This window comes from Manis javanica, chromosome 5 (genome assembly GCF_040802235.1).
Source record: "Manis javanica isolate MJ-LG chromosome 5, MJ_LKY, whole genome shotgun sequence".
NCBI lineage: Eukaryota > Metazoa > Chordata > Mammalia > Pholidota > Manidae > Manis > Manis javanica.
The window spans coordinates 116,873,072-116,887,948 of record NC_133160.1 but is presented as its reverse complement, the minus strand read 5'-3'; the positions used below and the strand labels follow the sequence as shown (position 1 = coordinate 116,887,948).

The 14,877-nt window shown below is 38.6% G+C and overlaps 1 protein-coding gene across 4 annotated transcripts in view; it reads left to right on the top strand.

Moving 5' to 3' along the window:
* Positions 1–14,877, top strand: part of SLC4A4 (solute carrier family 4 member 4) — a 324,410-nt gene that overhangs the window by 39,852 nt on the left and 269,681 nt on the right. The gene's annotated exons all lie outside the window — the stretch shown is intronic.

Here is a 14,877-nt window from a genome sequence, read left to right as displayed (position 1 = left end):
AACGGTGGTGGTGGGGGTCTCACTTTGAGGCAGGTGCCCCTATTAGTGTGCTTCTCTGTTGAAAATAAATATTTTGCCGGATAATATTAACCACCTTCTAATGACTAATTCAAGGAAGCTTCTAGGTTTATATAAATGTGTTTGGCATCATCTTCTAGCATTCTCTTATAGCTTGTGGGGTAGTGAAACAGATGTTACAGAAGGAAAATGATACTATTGTTGTAGGAAAAATAGATCTCAATTGAGGATATAAAGAGGAGTAATCGTGGATGTGTCTCAGGAAAAGATGAAAATTTCTTGCTTAAACACCTCCAGGACCTCTTTGCTAATAATGTTCCCCAGTACCTGTTAAAAACCAAATAAGAGTTCATTTCATCCAGTGCTATGCTGTTTGTAATGTGCATTCTCTTCTCCTTTCCTGTGACTTCACACTGATGTGGGAATAATACTGTTTATTTATTGATGAGAAGGCAGGGCTTTGCTGTTATTTATTAATGTAATTGCATGAAGGCATCAGAGATGTGCAAAGTATTATTAATAATTTTAATCAGATTTAAAAGATAATCAGGATTATAGACAGTACTCATACAGTTAGATGAAACCTACAGGTGAACTCTGTCATACATTCTGCTCTTTAAAATCACCTGAGAGACAATTCATATGTATTTTGGAAACTCTAATCTGATTGTTGCCATTTGCTAAACATTTAATACTTGCTGAACACTTGGACCAGGGTGGTGGTGGGGTTGGGCAAAAAAGGGTGGGTGGTATGTGTTTGAAGTGATTCTTTCACCAGACTGCACACCAGGTCCCAGGCAAGCAATGCCCCTGTGCCACCTGGAGTACTTTGACTAGTGTGGCCATTGTGTCCTTTCTCATATTTCCTTAGTAAGTTTCTTTTGACCATGTAGTGGTGGAGCATTGGGCCCTCTACCCCCACCCATTTCCCTTCTTCCCACATTTATGCTCTTGAGACTGACTAATAAGAATTTGATGCCTAAGTTTCTTAGGGAAAAGGAAACTACAATATTTTCTTTCATATTGTTTTATGGGTTCCTTGCACTTTTATAACATGACTGTGGGAAAATGTCAAGTTGGTGAAAACAAAATAGTAAAACTTTTTTGTCTTCTGATTCTTAACCTATGATGTTCAGTCTCCATTGTGGTGATTCTGCCACTGTCCCAGTGTCAGGGAACAGATAAGAATCTTAAAGTTATAGCATATGAATGTAAGAAATATTATAGGATTAAGCAAATATTCTATAGTTTCAGGACAATTAGAGTAGAAAAATCAGTGAGAAAGCCTGGGAATGAGATGTAGTCTGCGTGTGTGCGTGTGCGTGTGTGTGTGTGTTTTCCTTGAGAATAATGTTCTAGCTAAGTTCACAGGAGATGTAAATCACCTCTTGAGTTCGTAAGGTCTGTGGGATTGACTGCACTCTACCACGGTAGGATATTGTACATGGGCTTCTTAAGGCTTTGATGAAGAGGTTTATTTCCTGAAGTATTTCCCTTGATTTTCAAGCACAAAAATTAAGTCAACAATGTAATGAATAGCACACAAATCTGCAGCCAGGTTTCTTAAAGGGGAAACAAAAAAGACAACAGAAATGGTAAAGCATCTGTGAAATTGTTTGGCTTTGTGATGATTAAAGTTGCCACATGGATTTTGTGTATTTTCGTATTCTGACAAGACTTCTATTTTAATGGTTATCTTTCATGTCGATAAGAGCCTGAGCTGATGACATTTCTTTCAAGGCAGGTTGAGCTCGTTACCTGTTGCTGAATCTTGAGGCCCCATGGGATGGTTGCTTACGGTGTCATTATTTGGTGGAGAATGTCCAAGAGTGCAGGCTGCTCTGCAGTACAAGTGCTTAACTACAACCAGGAACCATTTGTTTCTAATTCAGTGTCCTTCCCAGTGATGCTCACGTTTTCTCAGCTTGGCTTCATCTAGTGGGAATGGGAGGACATACATTTTTATAGTAACTCTAGGTGAAAGTGTGAAGAAGTTGAAATGGACCTGGTGCTTGATGGCTTCACTACGGTCCTGCTAGTCAAGAAGGAAGCAACAGACAACTTGGCTGTCAGGACCTCTAATAAGGATTCATATTTTGAGTGGGATTGTTTTCTTCAAGGTCCCAATATGAGTTTATCTCTTATTTTTAATGCATACAGATAAACGTGTATCTCTTTTATCTCTGAAATAGCTGAGTTTGTGGTCCATTAATAGCAGAAATAAGGGATCCAGTTTTAAGGATCAGAAATTCGAATGGCAAGATGCTGGAACACCTTAGTTTTGTGTTATCAAATATGTTTCCTTTTATCCAAATAGTTATTGCTCTTGCTTCTAGGATAAACATGGTTGAACTGTATTGCAGCACATTTGGCAGAAGTCAGCTTAAAATAAAACTTTGTTTTTTAAAAGTAATTGGCACAAATAAGATGTACTCCCAATAAGCTATTATTAGGTTGACTAAGGTGCAATAGCTCTGGGTACTGTGAAATGTTCATGCTTTTAGAATGTTTCTTAAGGTTCCCTAATTTGGGGTCATTGGATTCAGATCAGCCTGAAGGCAAGAAGAGCCAGATGCTCTTCACGGAGGGGAGAGCGAGACTTCCAGCCACACCCTCAGTTCACCTGGTAACTTTACTCTCAGTGGGTGGCATGACACTTAATCCAAATTCTCAAAACTCAAGAGAAAAACTGTCAACTGCAAAACTCACTGAGAATAGAGTGAGTCAAAAGAGAAGTCATCCTCTGTTTAAATAATGAATTTATCTGTGTGTAACAGATTTAAAGACCTAAACCTCATTGCCACATAATTTCCCTCATGTGCATTTGTGTTACTCATTTGAAGAGATACTCTTTAAAAAAGGAAACCACGTGCCGATTTTAATCTTTAAAATAAAGAGGAGCTTTTATATCCTCTCTTTCATTGGCTGTCTGGTACCGTGGATGGCTTTGTAAAGTTAACATTTTGGCACAGAGTGGTTACTGTGGGTAAAGTCATTAAAAAATTCCCGTGTTTCAGAGGCTCATACTTGCTTCTGTACCAAAGGCTAGTTCCAGTTCAGGCAGTTCAACAGAATTATTGTATAGATGACAAATTGATATTAGCAGAAGGATCCAGAAATGCTGACCATGAGGAGCAGCACTAAGATTTCATTTCAAACACACTTGGAGGAAGTTGCCAAATTTTGTTGGGTGAACCAAGGTTGAGAGAGGAAGAAAGAGTCCCAGGTAGCTCTTTCCAAACAGAAGGAAATCCTATGGATGTTTTATCCTTAAAAAGTCAGCCAGGATTTTGGATCTGTATGATATAAACAGATTACTTAATATTCTCAGATTTTGCAAGAGGGGAAAAGAGCAAACTCCACCTTATCCTTTGAGATAAGGCCTTGGCTCTGTAGGTGACTTCCCAGCAAAGCCTTGGCAACTCTGACTTTATGAGGAGGGGTGTTTTCTTAATATCAAGTCTAACCAGCAGCTCAGGAAGCATAAAATACAGCAAGACAATATTGGCTAAAGTATGTCTCCATTTCTGAAGTTTGATTGGTGCTCTCAAAGTTATTATGATACATTGTGGTGGTTTTCCTCTTCCATTCAAAACCAAGTCCAAAAGGAAGTATGCTCCCATCTGTCCAAATGGAAGAATAATTCCACAAATTCCCATATCTACTGATGGACATTAAAAGGAAGAGTATTGTTGAAAGTGCATGAAATTTACAAGAGGATTATTTTTAGGGAAATAGAAGTTATTAAGTAGGGCATGGTCTGGAAGATAGTAGACATTCATTGACTATTAAAACAATTGAATAAATGAATAGATAACAAAAACTAAATGAAGCTGTGTAGAATTACTCCATGTAACCTAAAATCTTTGTTTAAATTTTTAGTTACAGATTTTGTTCCCTTAGTATTCTTAGGCAAATGAGATAAGAGTGCATAATGGTGCTGTCCTTGCTATTACTCCTGTTTGACTTTGCATAGATCATTAATGTATTTATCTCATTTATATATTTATATTGATAAGAAAAACAAGCTCCTAAAACACCTCTGCCTTATTCTTTTTCTTCTACTTCATCTTTTGAAGAGAGAGACTAAAATGATGAAAGGGTGGCTATTGTCTTTTTGGAGATCAGGATCTCAACATTTTACAGACATGAAATCATAATGACTTAAACCTATTTTTCACTAGAGGATATTGTGATGATGTATTTATGTGTACTGGAAGAGGTAGTATTCTAGAAAAAATGGGGCTGGGTAGACATTTGTTAATAATTACAATGTGAAAATATAATTGCCAAGAAGGAGTGAATGAAAACCTATCAGATGGGAAAGGAGGGGCCCAGGCAGGGCTGGGGCTATTCTGAGCCCTGGATATAAGTGTCCGGTTGCATTTTGCTGACCTCTTCTCCGCTATTCACTCTAATTGCTCATAAGCAGTGTGTACAGAGGAGACCCTCAGGCAAACATTGCTGAAGGAAAAGCCTTCTTAAAAGAAACATGCACCCACACATTGGAGAGCTTTAAAGGAGTGTGGTGAGGTGTTTAAAGTTGATGCTTAAACAGCAACTTGGGTTTCCCAGGGCGGGCTGAGCCCAACTTGGCCCTGCTTCTTTCTCATCATGGCTTCTGCTGAAAGCCTGCCAGAGGCCCTAAAGCAGGCAGCACTTAACTCAGGAGCTCTGTGACTCCTCCTGCTGAACTGTGTCAGTGAAGAGAAATATTTGTACATAGATTTCTTTAGTTTCAAGGAAATTCAATGATAATTTCATGGGTTTTGATGATTATTTCATGTGCTGCATAGGAACCAGCCATTCCTCTCTAGAGTTTTCCAGTTGTAGAGAATTCCCTGGCAGTACAATATGGGCTGAAGCCCTCCTGAAGCCACTTGCTATTCCAGGTGTCTCATTATTCTATGACAATTAGCCATTAAAAATTGAACTTGATACTTGGATTGTGTTTTGCAAGGATCCAAAAATTCTGAAATAATACACTTGCTGCAATTTTGTCTACAGATTGAGTTTCTTTTTGGAAGCATTTTATCTGGTTATATATTTGATACATTGATATTTACTTTTGGGACATACTATTTGATGTTTATTTATCTCATTAATTTTATTCCTAGATTATTAAAGCAGGGTGGCTAAACATAATTTGGGAATAAAAGTTTTAAAACTTGTGTGAAGTCTATTGTCAAATCATTGCATAAGTGAAGGAAGCAAATTACAGTTTGGGTTTTGGGTTTTCTTGTTCTGTTTTAATAATTACCAGAAACAATGTTGCTACTGTACCTGGTATTAGGAATAGGAGTGCTGTATATTATTTCATTCTCTCTGCTCTTTCTTTTTGATTGATACAATCTCATTAATGATTTTCAATGATTATTATCATTCTAAAAATTCTAACTGACCTAAATGTTTTTTATTTGCTTAATTCATTTTTACTGACATCTATCCTTTGCTTCCTAACCACACTTATACTTCTTGTATTGGAAAAGGTAAGCAAAATGGCTAAGTGAAGTTTCCCAAGGCCTGCTGTCTATTTTTCTTTGGATTCATTCTGATTCCATTTAAGCTTTGGGTGTGAGATCTGATTTTTATGGTTAAACTGACCTAATGTACATCACCCCTAATTTGTAAGATTATCTCTTTTTCCAAGAAGAGGCATATTAACTATAATTGTAAACAGGATAAAATAGAAGTGTGTGCCTATTGTCTAATAATATTAAGCCTGCAAAATTTCTTCTTCTGGAAAACAGATTTAAGTGTATGGTATTTTCCTACCAATGAGGAGGATTCAAGGGTCTATTATGTAGATATGCAATGTATATAAACATATATTATTTATGTGTGTGTGTGTGTGTATTCCTTCCCTCACCAACACACACACACACACACACACAGACTAGACTAATTCTGTTCCCTACTGGCTATTATGTAATTTAGATGCCAACTAAGTGAGATTATGTAACAATATAGAAATAATACTATGTATTCAAATCTGAGCTAAATTTCTCCATCTTTATCACAAGATTCAGAATTACTGGAGAAATTGAGAACTAGGGCTGATAAGGGAGAGTAGAGTGAGAACAGAATAAAGCTGAATAAAGCTTAGTTGAGGCTCTCTTACTGCTCTGGTTACTCTGGTGGTAGAGTTTTGTTTGATTCTATTTGACTTTGCTTGGCTGATAGCATTTAAGGTACTGAAGTGAGAGCCTGCCATACAGGAGTTCACAGGCCATCCCCAGCATTGTGCTCCTGAAGTTGTTCTTTGCAGGTTGGATGAAGGTGGAGGCAGGGAGGGTGGCAAGTGACAGCCACTGAATCAGCAGTACAGGTGACTTAAATAACTTCCTTCCTTTAAAAGCTTTTAAATCTGGTTGTTTCTATCTTTCCATAGAGTTAGAATTAAAAGGCAGCTACCCTAAGGGCTGTATCCAATGTGTTCACCTTTCTTTATACTCTGATGACTTTGAAAGGAGAACAGACTCTACCTGAACCTCAAGACATTGTTATATTGACCCTTTTCATGGGTCAATGCTCAGTAATGTTTACAAGGCCAAAACTTCTGGAAATACAAGTAAGTTTTGAGTTTTCATATTATTGGCCAGCATATCAGCTTTAGAGGGCCAGAATTGCACATTTATAGATTGGTTAAATCACCATACCACCTCTAGCTGATCATTAAATTTTTAACAAATAATTCTACTGAAAAACAAAAGAAATGTCCTGGTTGTAGAATGGAAGCTCAAAATTGAATCCAGTGGATGCATGTATTTGGCAAATTAAATCAGTATATGATTGTTCATGCGCTTTGGTCGGTGCTGTGGGTTAGAGAGTGTTGTGGGATGTGGCTAAGCGATTGTTCAGGTTCAGGTCTTCCGTCTGTGCTGTGGGTTAGAGAGCACTGTGGACAACCAGGAGTCTCAGAACCTATTTCTGTTTCTGGCTCTGCCCTGCCTCTCTGGGTGACAAGATACCAATCAGTCTTGTGTAGTTACATTTCTTTCATGTAAAGTGAAGTTAATAACCTATCTCTTTATCCACCTACCAGAGATGCTGTAAGGATTCTTAGTAATACCTGAAAAATACTTTGATATTTGCAGTAAACCATCAAAAAATTAATTTCTGAATCTCAGTTTTTCATATAAAGAGAGAGCATTTGAACCTCCTCACCCTCTAGCTTTGCTAGGAGTATAAGTAAACTAATTTGAAATGCCCAAGATGAACTGTATCAATAAGATACTATCTCCCTTAGATATATTCCCTGCATGTAATTTATCTTCATGCTTGGTAGTTTCTTGCCAGCAGTTGCTGTGAATGCAGTATGCTTTTGGACTAAAGCTAAAACTGATACCTGGTAGTCAACAAATTAGTTGACGAGTACTATGTTAACTCTTCTTATTAGCTAACTGATGGAGGATACTTTTTTCTTCTTCTTCTTCTTCAGTCATAGCAAAATGTTAAGAACAGTTGTAGATATAAGCTCTAATGTGTTGCTTTTTCAAGTTACATATATTATGTATTATGGAATGTTACACCATATTCCAATTAGAACCACAATCAGTATTCAGTTAAATAAAACAATCATTATTTAAGGACACAAGATTGGCTAATAATATAGAGAGTGTATCATGTATATATGGTTGAGTTTACAAGGGAGACAAGGGTATGTACTTCCCATAGAGTGGCATCAAGTTGGGACCAGGAATTAGCTAGGTCAGGAGTTATGGAAGCATCACCAGCAGGCATGTAGAAGGCCCAAAGGGGAGAAAGAGGCAAGTTTACTTGAGAAGTGTAAATAAGGCAAATGCGGCTAAGCGATGTGAACAGGGAGAAAGTGGCCTGGGGAGGATAGGACTGAGATAATTCATGGTTTTTATGCTATGCTAAAGATTTAGGATTTTATTGAGTGTGTACTGGGGAGGTTGCCAAAGGGTTATAAGCAGGCCAGTCAAAATTTGCATTAAAAAAAAAAACCTTTTGACTGCTAGATGGAGAGAGCATCCTGGGGAGACAAAGACAAAAGTGGGAGACTGTTGCTAGGATTCAACTGATAAACGATTTGGAGGTTGAATTAGAGTGGGGACAAAAGAGACAGAGACCAATGGGTTGAATTGCCAGGACCTGCTAATGCACAGATGGGTGGATGGGGCTGATTATGCTTCTGGATTTCTTTGGAGCAGTTTGGGAGATTCATGTGCTGTTTTGTGGAGGCTTGAGGTCTGCTCCCTCTGGAGTGGGAAGGGAATTGAGAAAGAGAGATGGATGAGAAGTAGAAGAAACACCTGCAAGAATCAGAAGTGGGAAGAATCAAAAGGAGAAGAATAAAATAAAGGTGTTGAAATAGCGGATGAAGAGGTGAGAGGGGAAGAAGCCTGGCTGGCCTCACTTTTTCATAAGCTCTTCCTTTTCGGAATGAGCACTGCCCTGGAAAAGTCAGGAAGCTAGGGTCCTTGTCCTTGTTATTTCAGTTACTGGAAGCAAATCACTTTAACCTTTCCAAGGTTCATCTATCCATCGGGAAGGTGAGAACATAGAACTACACTTTCTCTAAGGTCTTTGTAGCTCTAAACATTCTGTAACAGTGCTAAATATTTTAATTGGTTAAGTATAGTGAAGCAAATAGAGGGAAATGTGAAAGGTTCTCTATGACTTCTCAAAGTGACCAGTGGTGGTGGGTGGGAGGACAGATGTCACAGATGGAACATATGATGTTCTGGGGCAGCTTATGGAACTAAGGGTGGTGGGTTCGAATGGGTCATCCTGTGCTGATAAGACAGAGACAGTTTCAGAGAATTCCTGAGCCTTTTTTTCTTTAGGTAATTATTAACCTGAAAAGAGTGATTTTATTTTCTGGGGTTGTGGGTGGCTGTATTTTGCAGACAGTGGAAGACAGGATGGTGGTCGACCGCTACTGTGGTTCTGGGAAAATGGGACAGGGGGCCTTGTATATCCAGGAGCACCAAGAGTCCCAGTGCCCCCATCATTAGCTGGTTATTTGGCTTCAGCTGGTTCACTGGTAAATGAAGAGAGTGAACCAGGTAATGTTTCAGTCATTTCAGCTCTGAAACTATGATTATGTGCTGCTCTTTCAATCAGTGTCATCCTTCTCTTTGTTGGCGGCATGTGGAAAATTATAGTCATGAAGATTCTGGGACTGGGCTGAACTAGCAAATTTTCCCAAGTTCTTGGTCACTGTTTCAGCTATAGCATTATCCATCTCATTCACCTGTGTACAGGTATGTGAGAGGAGGGAATCATGTGAACTAATATTAAATATAGCTGATTAGCCACGAGTGCATTAGCTACATGGTGGATTATCTGTCTATAAGAACTAAAGACTGTTCTTCCTATTGCCCAGTCAGGGCTTAGGCCAGTGCTAAATGGGAAGCCCTAATAGAGTGTGAGAGAGACAATGTGGTTAGGATGAGAGTGTGAATGAGTGCATTTATATGTCTCCCTAAGCTGCCTGTCTGGCTGCAATTGCAAATCCAGTCATCAATGACCACTGGATTAGCCATTGTTCTCTCTCTTCCAACCCTACTTCCCATTCTGTTGTGCAAATGGTGACCACAGAGGAATACTGGAAATGGTCAGTTCTCTGTGTTTGGCTCATAGGTGGCTTTTGCCTGGTGGCATGTGTACTGCACATTAAAATTCTCCAGCTCTTTGAGGGTTCTGGGCGTCAAGATGAGTGGCAGGTTCATCTCTTTCCGTTGGGTGCTTCCTTGTCGCTCTGAACCCTTCCCTGCCTGGCACTGGCCTTCCCAGGCCGTTTGGCTCCACTGTTCCCTGTTCAGTAAAATGAAAGGCCAACACTCACTGCCTGAAAGCTCTTGGGAAACTCTGCCCAGAGCAGAGCGGAGACTGCCAGGCACTTGTTGCTGGGCAGGGTGAGGGGGTGCTGAGGCTGTGGAAGGTGTTGCCTCTTTAGAACATGTAGGCTCTGCATGAGGACTAACGCAGGTGACTGAGGGGCGACTTAGACTTGATTGGAAGTTGGCTTTTTTGTTCTGCTTTCAGGAGTGTGTTTGCAGGAGAGCAGAGCGAGGGGCTCAACGGGGGTGGGAAAAGGGAGAAATTGTGCTGTGCTTCTTTCCCCTTTGGAAAAGGAAGGGGGAAAGAGGATTAACACCTGTGTGGCACCTTTTTGTGCCAGGCATGGAGGGTGACATTTCTTGTCCACATGATTCAATTGGGATAGTCCGTAAGCATGACACCTATCTATCTCTGTATCTATACATTCATATCTGGATTGATATAAATATAGAGCTATAGATATAGATTATATTTTATATCTATAGATATAAATATAAAAGAGGTTTTGCTGGGGCAAAGTTGAAATTACTTTGGAGAATCAACTTGTTAGAGATTGTGAAGCACTTTAGGAACTACAGTTTAGAAAAGATAAAGTGATTTTAGTCCTGTTAATGCATTACAGTGGACTTTCGTACTCCCTTTAAGTGCTTGTTCTAACTTAGATACTTTCAAATAATTGATGATAACTGAACATGATGAGGAGTTGTATTTCTTTAAAAATGTTCACTAATTCAGACTTTTCATAGTGCTGGCCAGTTTTTGCTTCTAGTATCAGTTATTGGTCATAGAAACTTCCACACTGGCCTTAGGGTCCTCACCTTTACTGAAGGACTATAATTAGAACTATTTTGATAAAAATGAGCACTTAAAAGGCAGGTGCACTGAAAAGGAGAAACATTTGCTGAGCCAAAAGACAGGAGTTTAGCCAAGTAATAAGCTCAACTCCCCTTCAAGACTTTTTTCCTGTAGCCATTCTTGCCTAGAGATTATCATCATCATCATCATCAAATATTAAATATTAAAAGTACTGTGGTCAGTAAGCGCCAGGTAGCAAGCTGAGATTCCTTATCAGTCTTGCTTGGGGAGCCTCAGGTTGCCTTAAGGATTTCTGGGAGGCTCTCAGTGGACCATATTCTCAGGCAGTTGAGTGGGAAGGAAAGTATTTCCCTGTTTTTCATTGCTTTTACTATTTATTTGTTTCATGCCCTATCCTAAATGTAACTGGTGGTGTTAATATTAAAATAGTTCCTCATAAACATTCAAAATGATCTATAAATAGATCACATACATAATATGCAATTATCTATTAATAAACAGCTACATTATTTTTTCACTGTGAAAATTTGCTCTTATCCAAAATAGAAAAATAGGCAGCATTCCTTGCCCTGGGTAGTGCTGTATGTGTCCCATGTGGATCCTCATGCAAACTTTCACCAACGGCCACCGGCACCTGCTAACTGCAGCATTGCACCAAGCCTTTGGGAGGATGTTTTCTTGTCATGAGCTAGTATTTATGCCCAAGCACATTAGCAATGTTACTTTGATTATATCTTATTAGAGCTGCTTGTGGACACTTTGGTGGGTTTGTGAGTAATAAGTTATTTCTATTTCATTTATTAAAGTGTTTAGGGTTATACATGCTGATCTATTATATTAAATGCCAAACATACAACCTACATGGTGTCTGGACTTGATACTGTGATTCTGTTTCAGGTTCTTATTCAAGTACTTCTAAAAAAATCTTGGAGATTTGTTTTGATCCAAGAAGTAAAGTCTATAGCATCTTTTTATAATCTGTTGCTCATCCAGGGACTCTACCTCCTCTCCTTCATTTTTCTTTTCATAATTACAAAGATATAATAAATATCTCTTTTAATTTTGCTTCTCTGCCCTACATTCTGCTTGGCAACAGCTATAGTATGTTTTAGGCATCTTGGCATAAGATCAGTTTACTTTAGATAAGCCAGGAAAGGCAGTTTTAACTTATGTTTTGAGAATATTGCTGATTAGTTCTGAAAGAATGACATAAAGTGCTAAGTGTTATGGAATCTTTGCTTTGAACTGAATTGAACAGAAATTCAGTTGATCATAGAAGAAACAACAATGTAGATAAAAGTGAGATTTGGAACATCCCCCAATGTTTAATTAGAGATGCAGGAAAGAGGATGGGATGGCAAAGATTTTACCTGTCCTCTGGTATCTTTGAGATAGATATATATATCTATAGATCTAAATCTGTGCCTAAAAATCTACCTTCCCCCCAGGCTACCCCCAGCTGTGCTCATCCTCCTACCTCCCATACTGACATCAGGTTTTAAAAAACATTTGTATACTGCCTTATTCCAAAAAAGGTTTAATGTGAAGGGAATATAACAGTTGGAGAGTGAGGTTAGTGTATAAAGTGCATGTCATGAAACTGTCTTCCCACCACAGGGTAGCCTGAGATTTGTGTCTTTTGTTTCCAGCAGCTAGCATGAGAAAGGCACCATAATCAGTTATGAGATTGATAGTATAAATACAGAATCTGTTGCATCCCCCTAAACCCCCAAAACCAAAAACAAACAGCACCTCAGTGGTGATGAAGTACTCATTGTTCTTATACTGAACCGGAGAGAGAATTGGTGGGATGTATTAGCTGGGGACTTACCCTTGTAAATATCCTTAACTTTCCTTAACCTTGGCTTCTTGCCTGTACAGTGGGGATAATAGCAGTATTTAATTCATGCAGTTGTGAGGACTGTGTGAGGCAATAGATGTAAGAGACCTAGCCAGAACCCAGCACATTTGCAAGTCTTCAAAAACTGGTTGCTATCATCTGTGTGTATGGTAAACACAGCAACATGTTTCCTAAAGAAGCTAATAGATCTAATCTTGCAAATAGAGGTGTATGCTGTTGACCACCCAGTCCTCTATAGAATTTTTAGTTTGGCTGATGGAAATCCTCTTCTGGTTTGATGGATTTAATTCTACAGAGTTTTAAGTCATCCTGGGTGGTGAAGTGGGTGTCTGTGAAAGCCTCTTTAACTTGAGTGACTACAGAGTTTCTAAGTGTGAAGAGTTGTCTGTTGGCTTGAAAACGTGAGAGCAGCTACCAGTGCCCTTAGTTTAGAAATATCTTAGGAATTGGAAGAATTGGACATGATAGCATCACTATACTTCTATTTTAAATTGTTTTAATTTTTTTATTGAAGTATCATTGATATACAATCTTATATTGGTTTCAAGTTTACAGCACAGTGGTTCAACAGTTACCCACATTATTAAATCCTCACCCCAGTAGTACAGTTACTATCTGTCAACACAGGAAGATGTAACAGAATTATTGACTATATTCTCCATGCAGTACCACTATCCCCGTGATCAACTTATATGACGATCAAGAATTTTTGAGCATCACTGTGGTTCTCCTTTGACTGAGGTGAAGCAAATGTGAAGGGGAAGAAAAACCAAGGATCACATAGTGAAAGTTTCTGATATTCAGAGATTACCAGGAAAGCCATGTTTTCTTCCTAGTAGTACTGGCTGTGGGATGGATTGTGAGATATTCCCAAGACATTTAGAGCTTGTTGGGAACTTGCACCATCTGTCAGAGAAAGGCATGCAGGGTATTTATTTGAACACATGATAGTGAGACCACTGCCAAATCAAGGACTGAATGCCCTTTGACTCACACCTAAATGTGCACTGTCAAATGGAGGTTTCAGTAACTTTACTTTATAAAATTTTGAGGAGCAGGAATGTACTCTTTAATAACATTTAAACCAACTGCCTTTTCCTTATGAATTACAACTATTAAGAATTTATTTTGCTCCTTTTAAAATTATCTTTAGAAGCAGTTTTTATTGAAATTTCTAACAAGGTTTTTTTTTTTTTTTGAGCCTACAATTCCCTCATAAATTAGCAAGTAACTGTCTCTGATTCATTGAGCATCTTAATGTTTTGCAGACTCTTGTTGGATTGGAAAGCTTTCAGGTTTCTTGTTTGCATTTTACATGTAAAATAATACTGGACCCTCAGCCTTTGTGGCTTTCCTAAGTGCTTGATATCATATTATAAGTTGTAATTTTAAAATAGCCATCAGTCTTCATGATATATCTTTGATACTGGTAAAGATATTTTATTGAAAATAAATATTGAGATTCACCTATGATATTCTTAATACTCTGTGAATATTCTTAATATTCTATTATGATCACAGTAGCATATGGTAATCAATAATTCTGTTTCTATTGATCCTGAAGACAGGTTTCTGTGGGGGAAATAAAAATATTTCCATTTGAACTCATTTACTCTTGGTACTTTTTGTTACTGCACACATATGCTTATGAAATATTTGAGCATCACCTTGAGAAACCAGGCTTTACCTTCAGTCCCCAAAGTGAGCTGAAGTGGAGAGTGAGTGGGAAGTCACTGATGAAACACAAGAACTGTCTCTGAGCTCCTAAAGGTTTTTAGTCTCAGGACCATATTCCTTTCCTTCGATCTGGACACAGACAGAAAAGGAAAATTTAGTTACCAGTAATATATGAGAGGAGAAAAGAGGATGCTTTGAGTTTTGAATTGAATTGATGCTCGAGCTTAGTGCCATGATTTCCTCTAGCAGAGCCTGGAAGGCATTACTTCCTTATTCAGAATATTTTACTGTACTGTGAGGATCCCTACAAAAAGTTCTAAGCCCTGCGGGCACCAGAGAAGTGTAGCTTCCCAGGGTCGTCACTGAGAGTATTCAGATGCCCGAGAGTGGTTGTATATGGGATGGGGGTGGGAACAGAGAATGACTGCAAATGGGCATGCGGGATCATTTTGGACTGGTAGAAATGTTCTAAAATTAGACTGTGGTGGTGGTTGCACAGTTCTGTGGATATTCTAAAAATCATTGACTTGTGCCTTTAAAATGAGTGAGTTTTATGGCGTGTAAATTATACCTCAACAAAGCTGATAAAAAATTGTCTGAAACTTGGGATGTCCTGAAAAGAATTCCGTCACTGCCTGGTATCTGGGCCCCGTTGGGCAGTACCAATCTGAAAGCGTCCCCACCTGTGTGAA